The 21660-nt window shown below is 47.5% G+C and overlaps 1 protein-coding gene across 10 annotated transcripts in view; it reads left to right on the top strand.

Moving 5' to 3' along the window:
* The window catches only part of RANBP3 (RAN binding protein 3), a 95883-nt gene that overhangs the window by 681 nt on the left and 73542 nt on the right, over positions 1 to 21660 (top strand). The window lies entirely within an intron of this gene.

The following is a 21660-nucleotide window of genomic DNA, read 5'->3' as shown; positions in this document are numbered from 1 at the left end:
CCCCGCCCTTACTCGATCCTCCTCCTGCCACCGCCCCTTCTCCTTCCCCCCGCTTCTCCGTCTCCCCCCTCCCCCCCGCCCACCCTCCTCCTCCCTCCCAATCCAATTCTCATCCTTTAAAAAAAAAATTCAGAAAACAGCAGGTAGACCCACGGGAACTAGGTTTAAAACGTGCCTTTCCCTGTTACATTATTTGCGGCTGGGAGTAACACGGATTTCCCCATTTGAAACATTGTTTCCATGAGAGAACGGCTTGCCACCTATCGTGTTTTGGATTGACACATTATCAGGAAACAATCGTGTCGTAAGAATCTGCTCCTTCTCTCCATCCAAGCCGGCCCTGGCAGTTGTCGTAGCTGCATCAGGCTCGTCCGGACCTCCCCACCTCCACCCTCTCTTCGCTCCAGCCCGGACTTCACCCTGCTGCCCAATCAGTTGTTAGTGTTGGGCGCTGACTCTACAGATCCCCGTGCCAGGCGCTTGAGAGAGTGCAATAAAGTAGACGCGATCCCGGCCTTCGAGTAGTTTACAGTCTAGCCCATAAAATTTTTCCAAAACGTTGTTCTGCGCCCGTTTCCCTTGCTTCAAAACCCTCCCTTGGTCGGCCGGCCCTACCACAACAAGCAGAAGCTCCCCCACGATTGGCTTTAAGGCCCTCAAACTGCTCCCCCCCTCCAATCCTTGATGCTCTTCCAGTTCAATCCAGCCTGCATACCCTGTTGTAATGCCAATCCGCTCTCCCTCCCGTCTGAAACTCTCCCCCTGCATATCCAAAAGATGACTACTCTCCCCGTCATCGAGACCCTCCTAAAATCCTCTTTCCTCCAGAAATCCGGCCCTGACTGAACTCCCCTCTCCCTCTCACTGTCACCTATGCCTTTGAGCTCTCGCCCCATTAGCACTTATCCCACTCTCCCCCCCCCCCCCCCCCCGCAGCACTTTATATTCTGTTACATCCCCCCCCCCTCCGCCCACCCTTTATGGTATTCGTTAAACGTTTACTCTGTACCAGGCACTGTACTAAACACTGGGGTTGATACAAGATAGATCGGACATAGTCCGTGTCCCACATGAGGCTCACAGTATTAATCCCCATTTTACAGATGAGGTGACCGAGGCACACAGAAGTTAAATGACTGGCCCGGAGTCACACAGCAGACAAGTGGCCGAACCGGGGCTAGAATCCAGGTCCTTCCGACTCCCAGCCCCGTTTTCTACCACTTAGCCCATGCTGCATCTCCCCCTATCTGTAAATCGCCCAATGTCTTGTCTCCCCCACTGGTTGGGGAAACTACTCGAGGGCAAGGATTATGTCTACTAGCTCTATTGTACTCAGTAAAGTGCTCTGCCCAGAGTAAGTACTTGATTGATTGACTGCTAAATCAGGGGAGTACCTGTAAAGTCTTACAGGGACCTATAAAGTGACCTGAGGTTTGATGGGAAGTCATTCTTGTTCCCCTGCCTCACCTCCCCTTCTTCCCCCTCCTGCCTTCTAGGCTTTAAGCTCCTCGTGGGCAGGGATTGTGTCTACTTGGACTCACCCAAGTGTTTACTACAGTGCTCCATATACAGCGCTCAATTTGTCAGGGATTGTACATTCCAAGTGCTTAGTGCAGTGCTCTGCACATAGTAAGCGCTCAATAAATACTAAATACTAAAATTTGCTTGGCGCTCAGCTAAACACTGGGATAATTAATTAGAAGGCAGGGTCCCCGCCCCACATCCGACAGCACACACAGCAGAAGAACAAAGTGCAAATGTAATGAAAACAAATTTAAAATTAAGAAAATATCAACAGTAAAAGTATCACTAAATAGTACTTGGAAGAGGCAGCTCTTGGATACGTAACAGCTCCAGACAAACAGTTGTTGGTTGCAGGCAGCCCCAGGTTCCTCCAGCTTCGAGAAATGGAAAGGCAAGTTTCTGTCCATTCCTATGTGGAGAGGAGGGGTTTCACTCCCTTGATGTTTGGAGCCCTTCCTCTTGGTTAGCTACCTTCTTCCTTGCCTTCTCCCTTCCCAGCCCTCTTTTCTCCTCCTCACTTTTTTGGGGGTTTTTTTGGGTCCTCCATCTCCTTTCCCTGCCTGGGCACAGTGACTTCCCACTCAAGCTTCCTCTTTTTAACAGCACTAGTGGTCTCAAGGGATTTTTACTTTAACCCTGTCTCAGCTGTGTATTCTGCCCACTCACTGTCTACTCACATCGCTTTCTTCTTCCCCCACCAGTGCCCTTCCATATTTTCTTCCTCCATTCTACAGCTGCTGAATTCTCAGTATCTCTTAAAAATGATCTTCTGCCTACATCCGTGAACTGTTCAGGGTTCCTTTACTTGTTACCTTGTCAATCGTTTCCCCCTCCCACCCTACTCCTCAACACCCTGTCCTTCCTTCTAGGGACCACTTCCTCCTCACAGTACTTCTTTGTGTGTGTTTTACTTTCCTATGGCTTTGGATCAGCAGCCCTTCTCAGTAGTAAATCCTCTACATCTCTGCTGGAGCAACTAGAGTAGGTAACTTGATTGTATGTAATGCTCTTTTTCTACACGGTTTTGAATTCGGACATTGTGAATACTACTTTGGTTTTTGGTAATATTTCTAAATTTCCTTTTGTTTCTGCTTTGAGATCCCCATTCAGTTGACCAGAGGAAGTTCTCCCCTAGAATGCTAATGTCTCCTTAAATATAGTCGTGTAAGCAATTTACTGAGTCAGGACTCCTGGATTCTATTTCTGACTCTGTTGTCTGGTTTTATGGCCTGGGACATACCACCTGATATGCTCTGACCCCATTCTCCCAAGAGATATCCATTACATTTCATATTTTGGAGGATGTCCTGAGGTTTGCATAATGAATTACCTCAGGGTGATATAACCTCTGGCTCTTGGCAGGCCTCTTCCCCCTTCCCCCGGAAAGACAATGGAAAGATCCTTAGTTCCTCTGCTCCAAATCATCCCTCTTCCTTCCGGGCCTCATCACACTCCACTTTTCTACCTCGGGCACCTCGTTGGCACAAAATAGGTTTTAAAAAAAAAAAAAGGTGCCTGAGCCTTTGTGTACCTCCTCTCTTCTAGTGAGGAAAGGGAGAGAGGGCTTTTGTTTCGTGAGCACCTGGGACTGCCAGACACAAGGGGAGAGGGTTTTCGGGGGCCAGCGAGAGGCTCCCCTCTACTCCACCGGCCTGTGCCTGGATCAAGCTGAATCACCCGACATCACGATGAAAGGTACAGCGGCAGTTAATAGCACTGAACATGGGCAGAGCTGAACAGAGTTAGATTAAACCTCTGGGTTGAGGCCTTCCCAGACGAAACCCGTTATTTCCCCTATCCGGCCTCTTCTCTGTGTTGACTGTGCACTTGGCTGTGTACCCCTTCAGCTCCTTGAAACTCCAACCCTACCTTGCTTAGGTAAATATTCTTATACTCTTCTATTTCCCCTAATCTATTTTAATATCTGTCTCTGCCTGTGGACTGTAACCTCCTGCTGGCCAGGGAACGTGACTACCAACTCTGTCGTATTGTACTATCCCAAGTGCTTAGTCCAGTGCTCTGCACACAGTAAGTGCTCAATAAACCGATTGAGAAACCTAAGAAATGCCTAGTTGTTAAATGGACTCTGAGGGGTTGAGATTTCACTGCAGATTTTAAACTTAATAGCAGTGATTACAGTGGCATTAAGCTCTTAATAGCCTGTCAGTTATTGTGCTAAGCTCTGGAGTAAGTACATGATAATCAGATCTGACAGACCCTGTGCCACATGGGGCCCACAGTCTAAGAAGGTGGGAGAACTGGTATTTCACCCCCATTTTACAGATGAGGAAACTGAAGCATAGAGCCGTCAAGTAACTTACCCAAGGTCACATGGCAGGCCTGTAGCGGAGCTGCATTTAGAACCCAGATCTCCTGACTGTCCCATGCTCTTTCCAGTGGGCAATCCTGCTGATTTCACGAAGAATTGTCGACATCACTCTTCCCACCTTCAAAGCCTTATTAAAAGCACATCTCCAAGAGGCCTTCCTTGACTAAGCTCTCATTTCCTCTTCTCTCACTCCCTTCTGTGTCGCCCTTGCACTTGGATTTGTGCCCTTTAGTCACCTCTCCCTCAGCCTTACGGCACTTTTGTACACATCTGTAATTTATTTATATTACCTGTCACCCCCTGTAGATTGTGAACAAGTCTGCCAACTCTTATATGGTACTCTACCAAGCGCTTAGTACAGTGCTCTGCACACAGTAAGTTTTGGAGAAATACAACTGGTTAGGTGAATATCTCAGAGAAACTTGATTCTCTCCCAGTCTTTGTATGCCATATTCTCAGTGAGCGGAGTGGAACTGCGAGGCTGTGACCTCCATAGAGGATCAACATGGCGGAGTGGATAGAGCGTGGGCCTGGGAGTTGGAAGGTCATGGGTTCTAATCCTAGCTCTGCCACTTGTCTGCTGTGTGGCCTTGGGCAAACTGTGTGCCTCAGTTACCTCATCTGTAAAATGGGGATGAAGACTGTGAACCCTTTGTGGGACAGGAACTGTGTCCAACCCAATTGGCTTGTATCCACCCCAGCGTTTAGTACAGTGCCTGGCACATAGTAAATGCTTAACAAATACCATTATTATTATTACATACAGGTGGGAGTTTGTAGCATCTTGCCTCAACTTTTAGTTAGGGCTAGTCCTTCTCCCCCATTCTCCTCCCCCCACCCTACATCCACATACTCTCCCATTGTGAGAATATTTGGGGAAGGTAGAGGGGAGACAGTTGAGCTTTGGGATTTGTGGTGATCCCCGTCACTCAGTCAATCAGTGGTATTTATGGAGCTCTTACTGTGTGCAGAGCACTGTATTAAGCACTTAGTAGAGTACAGATAACAGAGTTGGTAGGCACATTCCCTGCCCACAAGGAGCACTCAAATTTGGTAGACAGTTGCCAGAGGTGGGTTATTTATTTGCAATCTAGTGGCCCTTGTTGTTAGGAAGATGTAGGGTTTATTCATTCAGTCATATTTATTGAGCGCTCACTGTGTGCAGAGCATTGTACTAAGTGCTTGGAAAGTACAATTCAGCAACAAAGACAGTCCCTGCCCACAGCGGGCTCACAGTCTAGAAGCAGGGAGGCAGATATCAAAACAAGTAAACAAGCATCAGTAGCATCAAACAGGATTATAGTTATGAACATGTATACACAAGTGCTATGGGGATGGGGGTAGAGCAAAGGGAGGGAGTCGGGGAGAGGGAGCCGAGGAAAAGGGGGGTTTAGTCAGGGAAGGCCTCCTGGAGGAGGTGAGCCTTCAGTAGGGCTCTGAAGGGGAGAAGTGTGTTGGCGGATTTGAGGAGGGAGGGCATTCCAGGCCAGGGATAGGACGTGGGCCAGGGATCAACGGCGGGACAGGTGAGAACGAGGCACGGTGAGAAGGTTACTAACAAGGTGTTCCCCTTGAACAGGCAGCCCTTTCTTCAGTCAAAGGTTCCTACCCTTCTACCAATCCCCTTTTGGTCATTTCACTGGCCCCTCCATCTCAGGAACTGGAGCAAGAAACTGAAAGGGAAGCAGCATAGTTTAGTGGAAAGAGCCCAGGCTGGCGAGTCAGAGGATCTGGGTTCTAATCCTGGCTCCACCACTTGCCTTCTGTGACCTTAGGCAAATGATTTAACTTCTCTGTGCCTGAGGTTCCTCATCTTTAAAATGGCATTCTCCCTCCCCCTTAGACTGTGAGCTCCATGTGGGACTGGGACTGTCTGATATTGTTTTGTATCTACCCCAGTGCTCAGGACAGTGTTTGACACATAGTAAGTGCTTAACAAATGCCCCAGCCCTCATTATTGTTATTATTATTCATAGCAACTTCAAATTTTGCACCATGTACAGAGTTTTAGAAAGGAAAAGAGGATAATTTGAAACATATCTCTGCTCCTTCCCAATTTCTCAGATGATAAGCTCATTGTGGTCAGAGAAGTTGTCTGTTTATCGTTATATTGTATTCTCCCAATTGCTTAGTACAGTGCTCTGTGCACAATCAGCGCTCGGTAAATATGGTTGAATGAATGAATGATAGAATTCTTAACCTGGATATTGCTCTGTGGCTGTCTGTCCCCATGCCACCTCAAGCTCAACATGTCCAAAACCAGACTCCTCATCCTCCCTCCCAATCCTCTCCTCTCCTCCATTTAACTTTCTCATCACAGTCAACCACACCGGCATCCTCCCCTAGCTCTCGAGCTCGCAACCATGGCATTATCCTTGACTTCTCCCTCTGAACCCCCACATCCAGTCTGTACTAGATACTTTCGGTTCTGTCTTTACCACATCTCCAGAATCTTTATCTTCCGTTCCTTTCAAAGGGCCACCATGCTGGTCCAGGCACATGTCAGATCCTGGCTTCGCTACTGCCTCAGCCTCCTTGCTGATTTCCCCTCTCTAGTATTTCCCCTCCCCAGTCCATACTCTTGCCTCTGATTTCCCCCTCCCCCTCTACAAAAATATTCTGGCCATGTCTTCCCACTCCTCAAAAACCTCTAATTATTGAGGTACTCAATCAGCTTGGGCTCTACCACCACACCCCAACTCACACACTTCATTCCTAAATCCAGTCTACTTGCTTTCTTGCTTGCTTTCACCTCTGATTGTTGACCCTTCCTCACACTCTCCCTCTTGCCTGGACTCCCTCCCCCTGCGTATCTCAAAGAACCACTCTTCTCCATCTTCAGAGCCCTACTAAAATCACATTTTCAAGAAGCCTTCCCTGAATAATTTTTCATCTCCTCACCCTATTTTCCCTCCATGCCACTTCACCTGTGCACGTGAGTCTATAATATAATGGTGATGGCATTTGTTAAGCACCTACTGTGCGTCAAGCACTGTTCTAGGCACCAGGGTAGATACAAGCTAATCGGATTGGGCACAATCTCTGTCCCACACGGGGCTCACAGTACCCACTAAGCACTTAGGTACTCAGCCCACCCCCGTGGTACTTACATACTTACCTTTATTCCCCAGGTGCTTCCCTTGCTTGTAATTGATTATAGTGTGTCTCCCCTGCTCAATCATAAACTCTTTAAGGGGCAGGGATCATGTCTACCTACTCTGTTGTGCTCTCCCAAGGACTTAGTACAGTGCTCTGCTTTCAGTAAATAGCACTGATTGACCGCCACCCATCCATGTCCAGATCTCGTCTACTTATCCTCACACCTCTCCTGCTACAATTCACACTTGGCTCCTCAATACCAATTTATATACTGTGCCTCCCGCTTGTGACTGATTGCCAACTCTCTGCTCATGCCTTCCTTGTGTGTAATTCCATACCACTTCACATCCGGCAGACCCACCATTTCTGCCTATCTTCAAAGCCCTATTTGAATCACCTCCCCGGGAAGCCTTCCTTGTCTGATTTCTCATTTACCCCCCCCCCAGCACTTATGTATATATCTTTATGCTCAGTTGCCTCCCTGTAATTTGTTTTGTCTGTCTCTCCACTACTCTTCTCCCCCCCCCCCACTAGATTGTAAATTCCCTGTAGATGGGGATCATATGTACTTTATTGAACTCTCTGAAGCACTTAATACAGTGCTCTGCTTTAAGAGTTTAGTAAATCGTGTAGATTGATTGTACCTCTCTTGCCTCTTTGTCTCATATTCCTTATTAAGATTTCTCTTGTAGGGAGCTGCTCCCTTCTTGATAGTGGTGCATCATGGTGGTCTCTCCTCTGTAACTGACTCCCAGTTTTCAGCATTGCTTGAGGCTTTGTTTAACTTTGTCCTAAAAAGGTTTCCTCTGCCCTCCTTTTGATTTCCCAATTTCAGCTCTCTGTACAGCAGTTGTTTGGGTATTCCCTTGTCACTCATTCTCTTCACGTGTCTCAACCAGTGCAGCCGGGTTAAGGTGAGCACGGCTTCGATGTTAGAAGACTATGTTCCAGACCATCGTTGTTTGTGATCTTGGCTCGCCATTTGATTTTGATTATAGCCTCTAAGTAACGCTGAAGGAACTCCTCAAAGAGCCGGATGTGGCACTTGTGTGTGGTCCAGGTCTCCCAGCTGTAGAGAAGGCTGGACAACACTACGGCTCAGCTTTGTGGACCTGTAGTTTGGCCTGGAGCTTGATACCATGCTGTTTGTCAGTCTCCCTTCATGATTCAGTTGTCTACTTCCTTGTGTGGCGGCGTGTTCGTGTTGTTGGTCGGGGTGCTGCCTAGGTAACAGAGTTCTGTCACAGGTTTTAGCTCTGTGTTGCCAACTTGAACTTTGGCTTGCATCCTGGCTTCCCTTGTGATCCTTGGAACATCGCCTTCGTCTTCTTTAGACTTACTAGCCTGTAGCGTCCGGCTGATTGAAGTGTTTTTCAGTCATATTGCATGTCGTCTTGGGTCTGGGCCTCTGGAGTGTAGTCATCTGAATACAATAATTCTTAAAAGACTGTCTCTAGGACTCTGGATGATACTGAAATCTGTTGAGCTGGGAGGGTTTCCCAGAGATATGAGAGCGTGTTCTAACACCTACATTCTGGTCTCTCATTGCCGAAGGATGGCTGCTTAGAGTAAATTGAACAGGACCAGGCCCCACTACACAACCTTGTTTTACTCCACTGGCGATGGGGAATGGATCAGACAGGGCTCCCTCGACTCTGACCCAACCAGCCACATCATCAAGAAGTAGCATCAGAGTTTTGATGAACTTTTCAGGGCAGCCAAATTAGCATAGTAATTTCCAGAACCCGTATCTTCTGATTGTAACAATATTTCAAGAATCCACCCCCTTCCATCTGCCACTGCCCCGGTTTCGGCACTTGTCACGTCCTGGCTCGATTAGCATGTCAGCCTCCTCACAGACTCTCTGCCTCAAGCCTCTCCCCTCTTCATTACATGCCTCACTCTGCTGCCTGTAACATTTTGTCCAAAACATCTTTCTGCACGTCTCCCCGCTCCTCAGAAACCTTCAACGACCCGTTCTTCGCATCAAGTAGAAACTCCTGACCACCATCGGCCTTAATGCAGTCATCCGTCTCATTCCTCCCACTCACTACTCACTCCTTTCCCACTACAATGTAACCCACACACTTTGCTCCTCTAATGCCCCTCAACTCACTGTGCTTTGCTCTCCTCTCTCTTACAGTCACCTCCTTCATTCATCATTCATTCAGTCGTATTTATTGAGCGCTTACTGCATGCAAAGCACTGTATTAAGCACTTGGGAGCCTACAATACCACAATAAACAGACACATTCCCTGCCCACAGCTCTCTCTCCTTCTTGCAACACTCTCCCCCTTCATATCCAACAGACCATCACTCTCCCTATCCTCAAAGTCTTCCTGAAATCCTGGAGGGCTTCCTTCTTTCCTCCAGGAAGCCCACCCTGGCTAATATCTCATCTCCCCATCCAATTTTCCCTCCCTTCTCTGTCACCGATGCATTTGAGTCCGTACCCACTAAGCACTTGGATACTCAGTCTTTCCACCACCCTATCGTAGCACTTGGGAACAGATCTTTAAACTCTGTTGCTTCCCCCTCCCTGTAACTTCTTTTAGTGTCCGTCTTCTTGGCTAGAACGTAAACTCCTTGAGGCCAGAGACCATGTATACTATCTCTTTTGTGTTTAATACAGTGCTCTGCACAGTGTAGGCACTTGATAAATACTACTGTTTGATACGATGCTAGCAATTTGCCAAATTAAGGCAACATTTTTTGAGCTCTGGTAATTTGTAGGGGACAACCTTACTGCCTTAACTATTTTCTACCTAGAAGATTGGCAGAGGGCCAAGCCATGATGTCAACTAATTAGGCATCCCAATGTAATAGTTTCTAAGGTAGCAAAATGTGGGACTTGAGTTCATGATTGAATCAGCCATTTGGACTGTGAAGTCAGACCACCCATCCAGCTGAAAATGTCAGTGCCTTGGCACTCAGTTGAATTATACAGACACAGTCCTCCAGCACACAGCAAGTACTCAAGAAATACGACTAATTATCTTTCCAGTTTTGTGAAGTGGGGAAAATCTATTTTTGTAATTTAGAGAAAAAGTTATAGGGAAAAAGAGAATCCTAGCCTTTTCCCAATGCTTTCAAATGTGTTTTCCCCTCTGATTTAGCTAATTGATTTTTATGTATGTAAAGACTTTATGGTTTGTGCCATTTGTAGCTTGTTCCCTCTTTTTTTTTTTGTATTTAAGCCCTTACTTGGTGCCGGGCACTGTACTAAGCGCTGGGGTAGGCATAAGCTAGTCAGGTTGGACACAGTCCCTGTTTCACATGGGGCTGCTCACAGTCTTAATCCCCATTTTACAGACGAGGGAACTGAGGCCCAGAGAAGTGAAGTGACTTGCCTAAGGTCACAGGGCAGACAAGTGGCAGAGCCAGGCTGAGAACCTGGCTCCCGGCTCCCAGGGCCCGGCTCCATCCACTAGGCCACGCTGCTTTCCTTGAGTTGCTTTAGTCAAAGTTTTATTCATTGTTTCACCAGGCATCTTCAGAGTGACTCTCTTCTGTGGTAGCTATCAGTGCTGCCAGATGATGGGTTGCTGGGCCCCCCAAGCCTTATGCTGTTCCCTTGTTCTGCCTGCTCAGCTGTATTTGAGTGGAACAAAATGGAGTGCTTCCTGCAGGCAAGCAAGCGAGCAATTCCTTCCAGCTTTTCTAACTTATCGTTTGGGTTGAAGCGGGGCGGTAAGGTTACCGTCAGAATAATCACCTGAATTATTCAGGGACAGATTGCCTAGTCTGGATTCCCACCTCCCTTTCTTTTGGCCATTTTGTTGCCCAATTGCACCCCACCCTCTGGTGGACTGCCGAAAGATGGCTCTTAACAGGTTTAGTTGGGGAGGAGGCCGGAATTTGTGATTCGAAATGAGGTTTGGGGAGTTATCTGTGGATTTCAATTGTCAAGGCTATCCCTGGTAGCTATTACTGTAGATAATTGAGAGTTGGCTGGAGGATTAAAGAGGAGGCGTTCATTTCAGCTTAAGCCTTGATGTTGTTGTGGTGCCAAGTTAATAGTTCTGCAGGCTTGGAAAAAACATGTGATGCACCAGGCCCACTTGCCCCGGGTGCCTCCTTTTTCCCGACCTTTGGGGATGGGACGGTGGCACTGTCCGGGGGTGCTGGAGCGAGAACACCGCCAATCGCCCAGAGAACGTGTGGGGACCCATTTTGAGGCCCATCTGCGATTCTCTGGGAGCCGGAACGGTATTTTAAGGTTTTCAAAGAGCCTCAGGTAGGTTCCACGTTTCAGCTGAGATAGGGCCGAGCTGAAACCTTTTCAAAGCTAAGAGTGCTCAGTGCAGGACCTGATTGAGGTTCTCTAAAAGTTTTAAGGGCGTCATTTGGCTATTTAAAGCTACTAGAGCTCTCTAAGAGTCTTGCAAAACACCTACTCCACCCTTTAAAATCAGATTCTTCATAATCTGAGTGTCCATAGAAGCTCTCTCATTTAAGTTGTCCATTTAAAAACAATGTTTATATGTAAGAAAGTGGTTTGGGGTTTTTTCTTTTCTTCTTTTTTTCCCCCTTCCAAACTTTGATCAGAACTAGCCTTGGGCCTGTCACTCTCTAGTCTGTCTTAGTTGTCTATTTAATTCAGACAACTTTACGCTTGTTTCAGGAGATAAATGGAAATACTCTAATCAATTTGCAAATGAGAATCTGTCAGAGAGATGAAATCATTCGGCCCTTGCCAAACTGCAATCCTTGTAAACTGAAACCCAGATCTCCTGATTCCTAGCCCTGAGTTTTAAATTACTCTCTCCACCTGGCTTCCTTCAAAACTATGAGATTCTGCTGGAGGGTGGGTGCCTTATCAGGAATTTAAGTATCTTTCTCCCCTGCTAGGCTGTATGAACTCCCCGAGGGCAGGGATCTCTGGATTCTCTCAAGTGCATAGTCCAGTTTTCTGCATGCAATAGCTGCTCGATAAATGCTGTATAATAATTATGGTACTTGTTAAGCACTTACTATATGCCAAGCACTTGTTCTAAGTGCTGGGGAAGATATAAGTTAATCAGGTAGGGCTCACTCTTAATCCCCATTTCACAGCTGAGGGAACTGAGGCCCAGAGAAGTTAAGTGACTTGCCCAAAGTCACACAGTAGAAATGTGGCAGAGCCAAGGTTAGGACCCAGGTCCTTCTGACTTCCAGGCCTGTGCTCTGTCCACCAAGCTACGCTGACCTGAGTTTTCATCGTCTCTGTCCCTTTTAGTTCTTTCAAGCTTCCTGCCACTCACCCTTGTACCCAGTGCCATTGCGCACCCTCGCCCTAGCACATCTCCAGGGGGTGCATGGGGTGGCCATTGGGTGCATGTTAAAGAATAGAAATGATTTTTGCCCTAAAGGGGGCTTTCCAGCTAGTACAGAATATGAGACAAACTTAAAATTAAGATAAGTTTTTAAATATGTGTAATGACAAGAATGACGTGGTGGAGGAGGGGGTGATTTATTATTCTGGGTTAGTTGGGGGGGACGCTTCCTGAAGGAAATAGGCCCCAAGCTGTGATTTAAAGAACGGGATGACTGATCTGGTGGACCTGGACAGGGAGTTGGGTGCTTGCTTAAGGGACCTCCCCCCGGTGCATACGCTGGGGACTGCCACTGCGGGAGTTGACTTGTTTTTGCTGAATTTAGCCCCATATCCCCCTCCCCCCTGCATGGGCCCCCGTCAGCTCACTCCCATCCCACCCCCTCCCCACTCCAAACTGTGCCCACACCCTAGCCTCAGCCAAATGCAGTCTGTGGAACGCCCCCCTGCTCCATCATGGGGAAAGCACCCCTTCATCCTTAACCTGTTCCTGACCCAATTACTGCCCCTCCATGCCATCACCGAAACTTGGCTTTCCCAGACGACGCTGTCTCTCCCGAGGGAGCTTCATCATCCCCCCACATTCCCTCAGACTTACTGGAAAAGGGGGAGGACTGAGCTTCCTTCTTGCTTGCACCCCAGTGGAGCTTTTGGACAATCTCCCACCCTCTCTCTCTCCCTTCCTTTAAAACCCACATTGCCTGCTTCTACCACCCATTCCTATTACTTGGCCTTCTATTTACTGCCTCCCAGACCCCACCTCCAACTTTCTGAACCATTTCAGTCCTTTTCTCACTTTCCTTCTCTCTTTCTCTGGGACTTCAACATCCTTGTGAATGTACCCAACGACCTTTTTGCTGCCTGCTTCCTCTCAACTCCACTGACCTGTTCCCTGCCACCTCACCCATTCACCAACTTGGCCACACACTCGATCTCATCAGTTCTACTTACTGTACGAGCTCTAACCACACCAACTCTGAAATTCCTTACTCCACCCACAACATCATGACCTGCATTTTTTCCCACACAGCCCCTCCCTGCAAATCCATCCTGTTCCCCCATAGAAACCTCCAATTTTTTGACGCTCTCCAATTTAAAGTCATCGTGCCTCACTTAGTCTCCATGCTCAACCTCTCTTCTCTTGACATGTAAATCAATGCCCTCAACACTGCCTTCTCCACTGAACTCGATTCCTTTGCTTGCCTGCCCCTCCTCTGATCTCATACCACTAATCTGCAGCCCTGGAACACTTTCACAATACGCTTCCTCTGCTCCTGTGGAGAGCTGCTGGTGGAAATCCAAACGTCAGGCTGACCTCATCCATTTCAGATTCATCCTCACTGGCTTTAACTCTGCCTTCTCTGTCCAGCAATGCTGTTTCTCCATGCTTATTGGCTCACAAGCCCATTGCCTGCAACAGCTCTTCCAGACATTTAACTTCCTCCTCAAACCCCCTGCTTCTCTCTCTCCACCCCCCCCCCCCAAAGTCTCTTGCCCCAAAGATCTGGCTACCTATGTGGTTGATAAAATCAGAGCCATCAGATGTGGTCTCCTTAAAATCTCCCCTCCTCCTGCCCCCTCTTTAACTCTCCCATCCCAGCAGTATCCCTAAATCTCCCTACTCTCAGATTTTGCCCATTCCACCCGCACCTCTGTCCCCATCCCTCCTTATCGAAATACTTGCTCCCTCCCTAACCACCGTCTTCAACATTCACTTCACAATGGCTCCTTCTCCACTGCTTTTAAACAGGCTCGTGTGTCCCCCATCCTAAAAATCCCCTTGCCCCCCCCACCCCATGGCACCCTCCTGTTATCACCCCATCTCCTTCCTACTGTTCCTCTCCAAACTCTTTGAACAAGTTGTTTGCACCCATTCCCTCCAATTTTCTCCTTGACCCCTTCCATTCTGACTTCCGCGCCCTTCACTTCTTGGAGCTGCCCGCTCTAAAGTCACCGCTGACCTCTTTCTTGCTAAATCCAATGGCCTGTACTCCAACCTAATCCTCCTCCTGTTCTGCTGCCTTCAGTGCTGTGGATCACCCCCTTCTCCTGGAAACATTATCCAACCTTGACTTCACTGACACTGTCCTCTCCTAGTTCTCTTATCTCTCTGGTCACTCCTCAGTCTCTTTTGCAGGCCCCTCCTCTGCGCCCCCCCACCCGTGGGGGTGTCCCTCAAGGCTCAGTTCTAGGGACCCTTCAATTCTCCATCAAGACCTACTCCCTTGGAGATGTCATTTGCTCCCCCAGCTTCAACTACCTTCTCTATGTGGATGATTCCTAAATCTACCTCTCCAGCCCCGACCCCTCCCTTTCTCTTCAGTGTCACATTTCATCCTGCCTTCAGGATAGCTCTACTTGGGTATCCCGCTTACACCTCAGACTCAACATGTTCAAAACAGAGCTCCTTATCTTCCCACCCAAACCCTCCCCTCCCCCTGTCATTTCCATCACTATAGACAATACCACTGCCCTCCTTTTCTCACAAGCCCCTAACCTTGGTGTCGTACTTGACTCCTCTCATTCAACCCACGTATTCAATCTGTCACCCGTATCCCGTTGGTTCTACGTTCACAATGTCGCTAAAATCTGCCCTTTCCTCTCCATCCAAACTGCTACTACGTCGATCACTATCCCGCCTTGAATATTGCATCAGTCTCCCAGCTGGCCTCCCTGTATCCTGTCTCTCCCCTCTCCAGTCCATACTTCACTCTGTTGCCCGGATCATTTTTCTAAGAAAAAAAAAAGTTTAGTTCCTGTTTTTCCCCACTCCTCAGGAACCTCCAGTGTTTGCCCATCCACCTCTGCATTAAACTCCTCAATCAGCTCTCCCCATCCTACTTCACCTCACTGATATCCTACTACAGCCCAGCCCACACACTTTGCCCCAGGCTCCCCTTTCCCACTTCCTCCCTGTGGCCTGGAACTCCCTCCTCCTCCCTATATGCCAGTCTGTCGCTCTCCACCCTCAAAACTTTAAGATCACATCTCGTCTGAGAGGTCTTCCCTGATTAAGCCCTCTTTTCCTCAGCTCCCTCTCCCTTCTGCTTCATCTGTTGGATCTGTGACCTTCGGGCATGTGGTATCCACCCCAACCCCACAGCACTTAGGCACATATGTATAAATTATATATTAGAAGTGATATGAATATCTGTCTCCCCCTCTAGACTGTAAGTTCAATGTGAGCAGGGACCGTGCTTACCAACTCTGTTCTCCCAAGCATTTAGTACAGTGCTGTGCACACAGTAATTGATTGATCTGTCATGAAATCCTGTTGGATGTGTCTTCACAGCATCTGCAGAATCTGGCCTTTCCTCTCCATCCAAACTGCTACTGTAGTGATCCAAGCACTTATTTCCCACCTTGACTACTGCTTTAGCCTCCTTGCTGACCTTCTTGCCTCCTGTCTCTCCCCTCTCTAGTTCATACTTCACTTTGCTGCCCAGAGCCTTTTTCTGAAATATTGTTCAGTTCCTATTTCCTCAGTCCTCAAAACCTTTCAGTGGCTATAATAATTATGGTATTTAAGCGCTTACTATGTGCCAGGCATCCATCCACCATCCCATTGAACAGAAACTCCTCACTCTCGGCTTTATGGCACTCGATCAGCTCTCTCCCTCTTACCTTACCTCACTGATCTCCTGCAACCCAATCCACACTCTCCACTCCTCTTCATTCATTCATGAGAAGCAGCGTGGCTCAGTGGAAAGAGCACGGGCTTTGGAGTCAGAGGTCATGAGTTCGAATCCCAGCTCTGCCACTTGTCAGCTGTGTGACTGTGGGCAAGTCACTTAACTTCTCTGTGCCTCAGTTACCTCATCTGTAAAATGGGGATTAAAACTGTGAGCCCCACGTGGGACATCCTGATTCTCCTGTGTCTACCCCAGTGCTTAGAACAGTGCTCGGCACATACTAAGCGCTTAACAAATACCAAATACCAACATTACATTCAGTAGTATTTATTGAGCGCTTACTATGTGCAGAGCACTGTATTAAGCGCTTGGGATGAACAGGTCGGCAACAGATAGAGACAGTCCCTGCCGTTTGATGGGCTTACAGTCTAATCGGGGGAGATGGACAGACAAGAACAATGGCAATAAATAGAGTCGAGGGGAAGAACATCTCGTAAAAACAATGGCAACTAAATAGAATCAAGGCGATATACAATTCATTAACAAAATAAATAGGGTAATGGAAATATATACAGTTGAGCGGACGATTGAGCGGACGAGTACAGTGCTGTGGGAAGGGGAAGGGAGAGGTGGAGGACACTAACCTCCTATCTCTATCTTAATCTCATCCATCCCACCACTGAACCCTGGCCCACATCCACTGCCAGGCCTGAAACTCCCTCCTGCCTCATATTCCCACCTTCAAAGCCCTCCTAAAATCAAGTCTCCTCCAAAAGGCCTAGAATCAGTGTGACTCAGTGGAAAGAGCACGGACTTGGGAGTCAGAGGATGTGGGTTCTAATCCCGGCCCTGCCACTTGTCTGTTGTGTGACCTTGGGCAAGCCACTTAACTTCTCTGTGCCTCAGTTACCTCATCTGTAAAATGGGGATTAAGACTGTGAGCCCCACGTGGGACAACTTGATTACCTTGTACCCCTTAAGCACTGTGATACTCATCCTATCCCCACAGCACTTTTATATGAATGTCTGTCTTCCCCCATGGACTGTAAGCTCCTTGTGGGTAGGGGTTGTGTCTCCCAACTCTTTTGCAGTGCACTTTCCCAAGTGCCTCGCACAGTGCTGGGCACCCAGGAAGCTCTCAATAAAGACCATCGACTGCCCAATCACCTGCATTCACGGCACCCCAAACTTGAAAATTTTCATCATTTAACGAGCTTCTGTTTGTGTTAAGGCAGTTTTGAGCCCTGGGATTCTTCCCCGGCCCACAACCGATGCACTTGTTCATTTCATCTCTTCTTCACTCACACACTCTAATCCCGAGTCTCTTGCTGCTGCCTGGAGTTGACTTCAGATCTGTTTGCAGATGTTGAGCTCCTAGGGCAGCTAGCAGGCTGCTCAACTACAGTAGTCGATTGTACACTTCTAGGTCCCTGAAGTCAACCATGTAGCCTTACTTGTTCCTTTCCAAGGGTGTAAACATGAGTCTTCCACCCACCACTGGATTGTGCCTGCTTACACTGCCAAAGTTACACAGAGGCACTCAATCAGTCCAGCTTATTTGTGGGGCTAAGGAGATTTGTGTCAAAGGAAAAATTAACTCTTGCACTTCCAAAGCTAGTAAGGCCTGCCTAGTGAACAGGAGTACATGTTCAGGTTTTAACTTCGGATGTAAAATGTGAGTCTCTCTAAGGAATAGTACCAAGGTGCTGACCTCAATGTCTTTTTAAATCATTTAATACATTTATCGTTGGCGTGGTTTGACTTTTTTAAACCCGATTTCGCAGTTGGGTTGCTTGCGGCCAAAGGCTATAAAATTTGCCTACTCACATGGTGAACCCAAGAAACCCATTATTTGCTCTCTTACTTATTGAATTACAATGTATTCTGCTTTACAAATGGTCACCTCAGGAGTTATCTGATGAAAATAGTGTTTTTTCAGGAGGAAGTATTTTGGACCAATGCCTTAGAGCTAAGAGAGTGCTCTGGACAGGTTACATTCAGATTTTTAACTGGGTTCAAAAACTTATTTTGGAAGTAATGCCTTCGTTACCTACCCCATTAGACTACATATCAATTAGTATTTTTTTGAATGCCTACTGGGTACGGAGCAGTGTACTAAGGTCTTGGGAAAGTACAAAGAGTTAGAAGATGGCCACATTTTTTGCTTTTCTCGTGACGTGGTATATTGGCAGGGCGGGTTATGACTCAGGTTTGCAGAGAATGTAAGCACAACCCAGGTGATAAGACCTCTGTTCTCAAGGGAAAAATGAGTGGGTTGTGTGGGGGTGTTTTAGGGGCAGGAGGTCCTAGTCAGACGAAAGAAAGTGATTGCCCACTGTGCACCGAGCATTATATTAGGTGCTGTGGGAAATTACCAAGAGTTTGCAATCTAGTTGGGGAAGGCAAAGGTAACGCATGATATCAAGCAGTTGGTCGAGATTATTGAGCACAGACTGTGTGCAGAGCATTACTAAGTACTAGAGAGTACAGAGAGTCAGAAACAATCCCTGCCCTCAAGGAGCTCACAATTTGGTGATTGTGATGCTACAAATTAGTTACTGTTAGTTTATAAATTAGTCATAATCACTACTAAAAATGAAGTATTGCTACAAATCAGTCAAGTAGGATGAATTTGGTTCGAATGAAATTGATTTCAGTCAAGAAGCCTCATGGCAATTTTTGCCCCCCAAAAACCAAAACCTGCATTCTTTTTGGAACTATATTTATTTCCCCAGTGTGAGTAGTGGCAATACATTTTGAAGTCATTATTTTAGCACTTTTTCAGAAGGGAATTTTATGTATGAAAACCAATTGAATTAAATTTGGGGAGGCATTGGGAGGGGATTTACCATCAATTCACTAGATAAATTGTGGCCGTTAAGACCATGTACAATTCTAGTACTGTCAGACCAATTGTCCATCCAGCCTAGAATTCATTCACCTGTGAATAGCAGCAACAGGATGTTCTGGGGAGCTGTGGAATGGCTGCCCTCCTTGACATCCAACATAGTGGTTAGGGATGTACTGACAACAATTCCTTCATGATTTTGTAGGCTTTAATAATGAGTACCATAATTATTTTGGTGTTCAGTCACATCCACTCTCAGTGTTTGTCTTTCCAGCCTGAGAATCCTAATTTTTCTCAGTTATCATGCAGAAGCTTTGAATTCCCTTGGGTATCTTGATTCCCCTCCTCCCTGCAGCTCTACTGTGTTCTCAGGAACAGTGATTCCCGAGACCTGACATGATTAAAGTGTTCAAAATTGTGAAGGGTGTGGACAGGATAACCATGGGTTGGTTGTTCTCCATAACCCCCAGCAGGAGAGTGAGGGAGCACCTACTGAAGCTTGCATATCACAGTTTCAAAACAAACATAAGAAAACACCTCTTGGTCCAGCAGGTGGTAAGCAGATCAATCAGTCATATTTATTGAGCACGTAGTTTGTACAGAGCACTGTATTAAGCTCTTGGGAGAGTACAGTATTACAGAGTTGGTAGACATTCCCTGCCCCCAGGAGCTTACAGTCTAATGTACAGTCTACATTAATATAAATAATGGCGACATACACAAGCGCAGCGGGACTGAGGGAGTGGTGAAGAAAGGGTGCAAATCCGAGTGCAAGGGTGACACAGAAGGGAGAGGAAGAAAAGATGAGGGCTGGGTGGGAGTGGGGGAGGGGGGCTCTTGGAGGAGATGTGATTTTAATAAGACTTTGCAGATGGGGAGAGTAAACGTCTGTTGCATATGAAGAGGGGAGGAGTTCCAGGCCAGAGGCAGGATGTGGGTAAGAGGGGAGGTCATCTGCGAGATAGGCGAGATCGAGGTACATTTGGGAAGCGTTCCATACAGAGGTGGTAATTGAAGCCGTGGAAGTCGATGAGTTCTCCAAGGGGGTGAGTGTAGCTGGAGAATAGAAGGGGACCCAGAATTGAGCCTTGAGGGACCCCTACAGTTAGGAAGAGGAGCCCCTGAAAGAGACTGAGAATGAGTGACCAGAGAGATAGGAGGAGAACCAGGAGAAGACAGTGTCAGTGAAACCGAGGTTGGATAATGTTTCCAGGGGAAGGCAGCTGAGAGGTCGAGGAGGGATGAGGGTGGAGTAGAGGCTGTTGGATTTGGCAAGAAGGAGCTCGTTGGTGACCTTTGAGAGGGCAATGTCTGTGGTATGAAGGGGCTGGAAACCAGATTGGAGAGAGTCGAGGAGAGGCAACTGGTATAGGCAACTCCTTCAAGGAGTTTGGAGGGAGATAGGGCAATAACTCACCTTGCCCCTTCCTACCTCACCTCCCTTCTCTCCTTCTACATCCCAGCCCGCACACTCCGCTCCTATGGTGCCGACCTTCTCACTGCACCTCGATCTTGCCTGTCTCGCTGCCAGCCCCTGACCCACGTCCTACCTCTGGCCTGGAACACCCTCCCTCCTCAAATCTGCCAAACGATTTTCTCTCCCCCCTCACCTCCCCCAGCAAAGCCCTGCATCTCCTCCAAGAGGCCTTCCCAGACTAAGCCCCCTTTTCCTCAGCTCCCCCTCCCTTCTAAGTCACCTCGACTCACTCCCTTTGCTCTTTCCCCCCTTTCTCAACCCACAGCACTTATGTCTCTATGTATATATAATTCTACTTATTTATATTGATGCCGGTTTACTTGTACTGATGTCTTTCTCTCTCCCCCTCTAGACTGTAAGCCCGTTGTGGGCAGGAATTGTTTCTCTTTATTGCTGTATTGTACTTTCCAAATGCTTAGTACAGTGCTCTGCACACAGTAAGTGCTCAATGAATACGATCGAATGAATGAATAACTGGAGGAAGCCCTCAGATCATGGGAAAGCAGTGGGGGAAAAGCCAGTGGAGAAGGAGCTGTTAAAAAGACAGTGGTCAGAGGGAAGAGGGGCGGGCATAAGTATTTTAATAAGGTCAGTCAATCGTATTTATTGAGCGCTTACTGTGTGCAGACCACTGTACTAAGCACTTGGGAGAGTACAGTACAATAATAAACAGATACAGTCCGTGCCCTCAACGAGCTTACAGGGGGAGACAGACATTAATATAAATAAATTAGAGATAAGTACACAACTTCTGTGGGGATAATGTACATGCATTGAGGCGTGAGGTCAGATGCGTAGGTGGAGGTGGTACTTTTCTAAAGGGAGCAGGAGATCTTTTGGAAGGTGGCTGGGAAGGAAACTGCTATCACACTCCTCCAAGCACTTGCCATATCCTGTCTTGACTGCTCCATCAACCTACTTGCAGACCTCTCACTCCATCCTCTCTACTCCTTACTTCATTCTGTCACGTGTGTCATTTTTCTAAAACCTTCCACATATGTCTCCCCACCCACTCCTCAAAAACCTCCAATGTTGCCTGTCCCTCTGTGCATCAAGCACAAACTCGTGATGAGGGATTCCCCCCACCCCCCCACTCCTTAACTGTGGGGCCCCTTTAAGGCTCAATTCTGGGTCCTCTTCTGTTATACAGTTATACCCACTGCCTTGGAGAACTCATCCACTCACATGGCTTTAATTACCATTTCTACGGGTATGATTTGCAGATCTTTCTCTCCTGTGGATTTGCATTTCCTCCTGCCTTCGGGACATTTCTACTTGGATTTCCTAGCAGCACCTCAAACTTAACCTGTCCTCATCATCCCACCCAAACCCTCTCCTCCCCATATCTTTCCCATCACTGTAAGTAACACCATCATCCTCCCCACCTCCCAAGCCCACAACCTTGTTGTTGCCCTCGATTCATCTATCTCTCTCTC

This window comes from Ornithorhynchus anatinus, chromosome X1, assembly GCF_004115215.2.
Source record: "Ornithorhynchus anatinus isolate Pmale09 chromosome X1, mOrnAna1.pri.v4, whole genome shotgun sequence".
Taxonomy (NCBI): domain Eukaryota; kingdom Metazoa; phylum Chordata; class Mammalia; order Monotremata; family Ornithorhynchidae; genus Ornithorhynchus; species Ornithorhynchus anatinus.
Note: the sequence above shows the minus strand (reverse complement) of the source record. Positions and strands in the feature narration are given on the sequence as shown.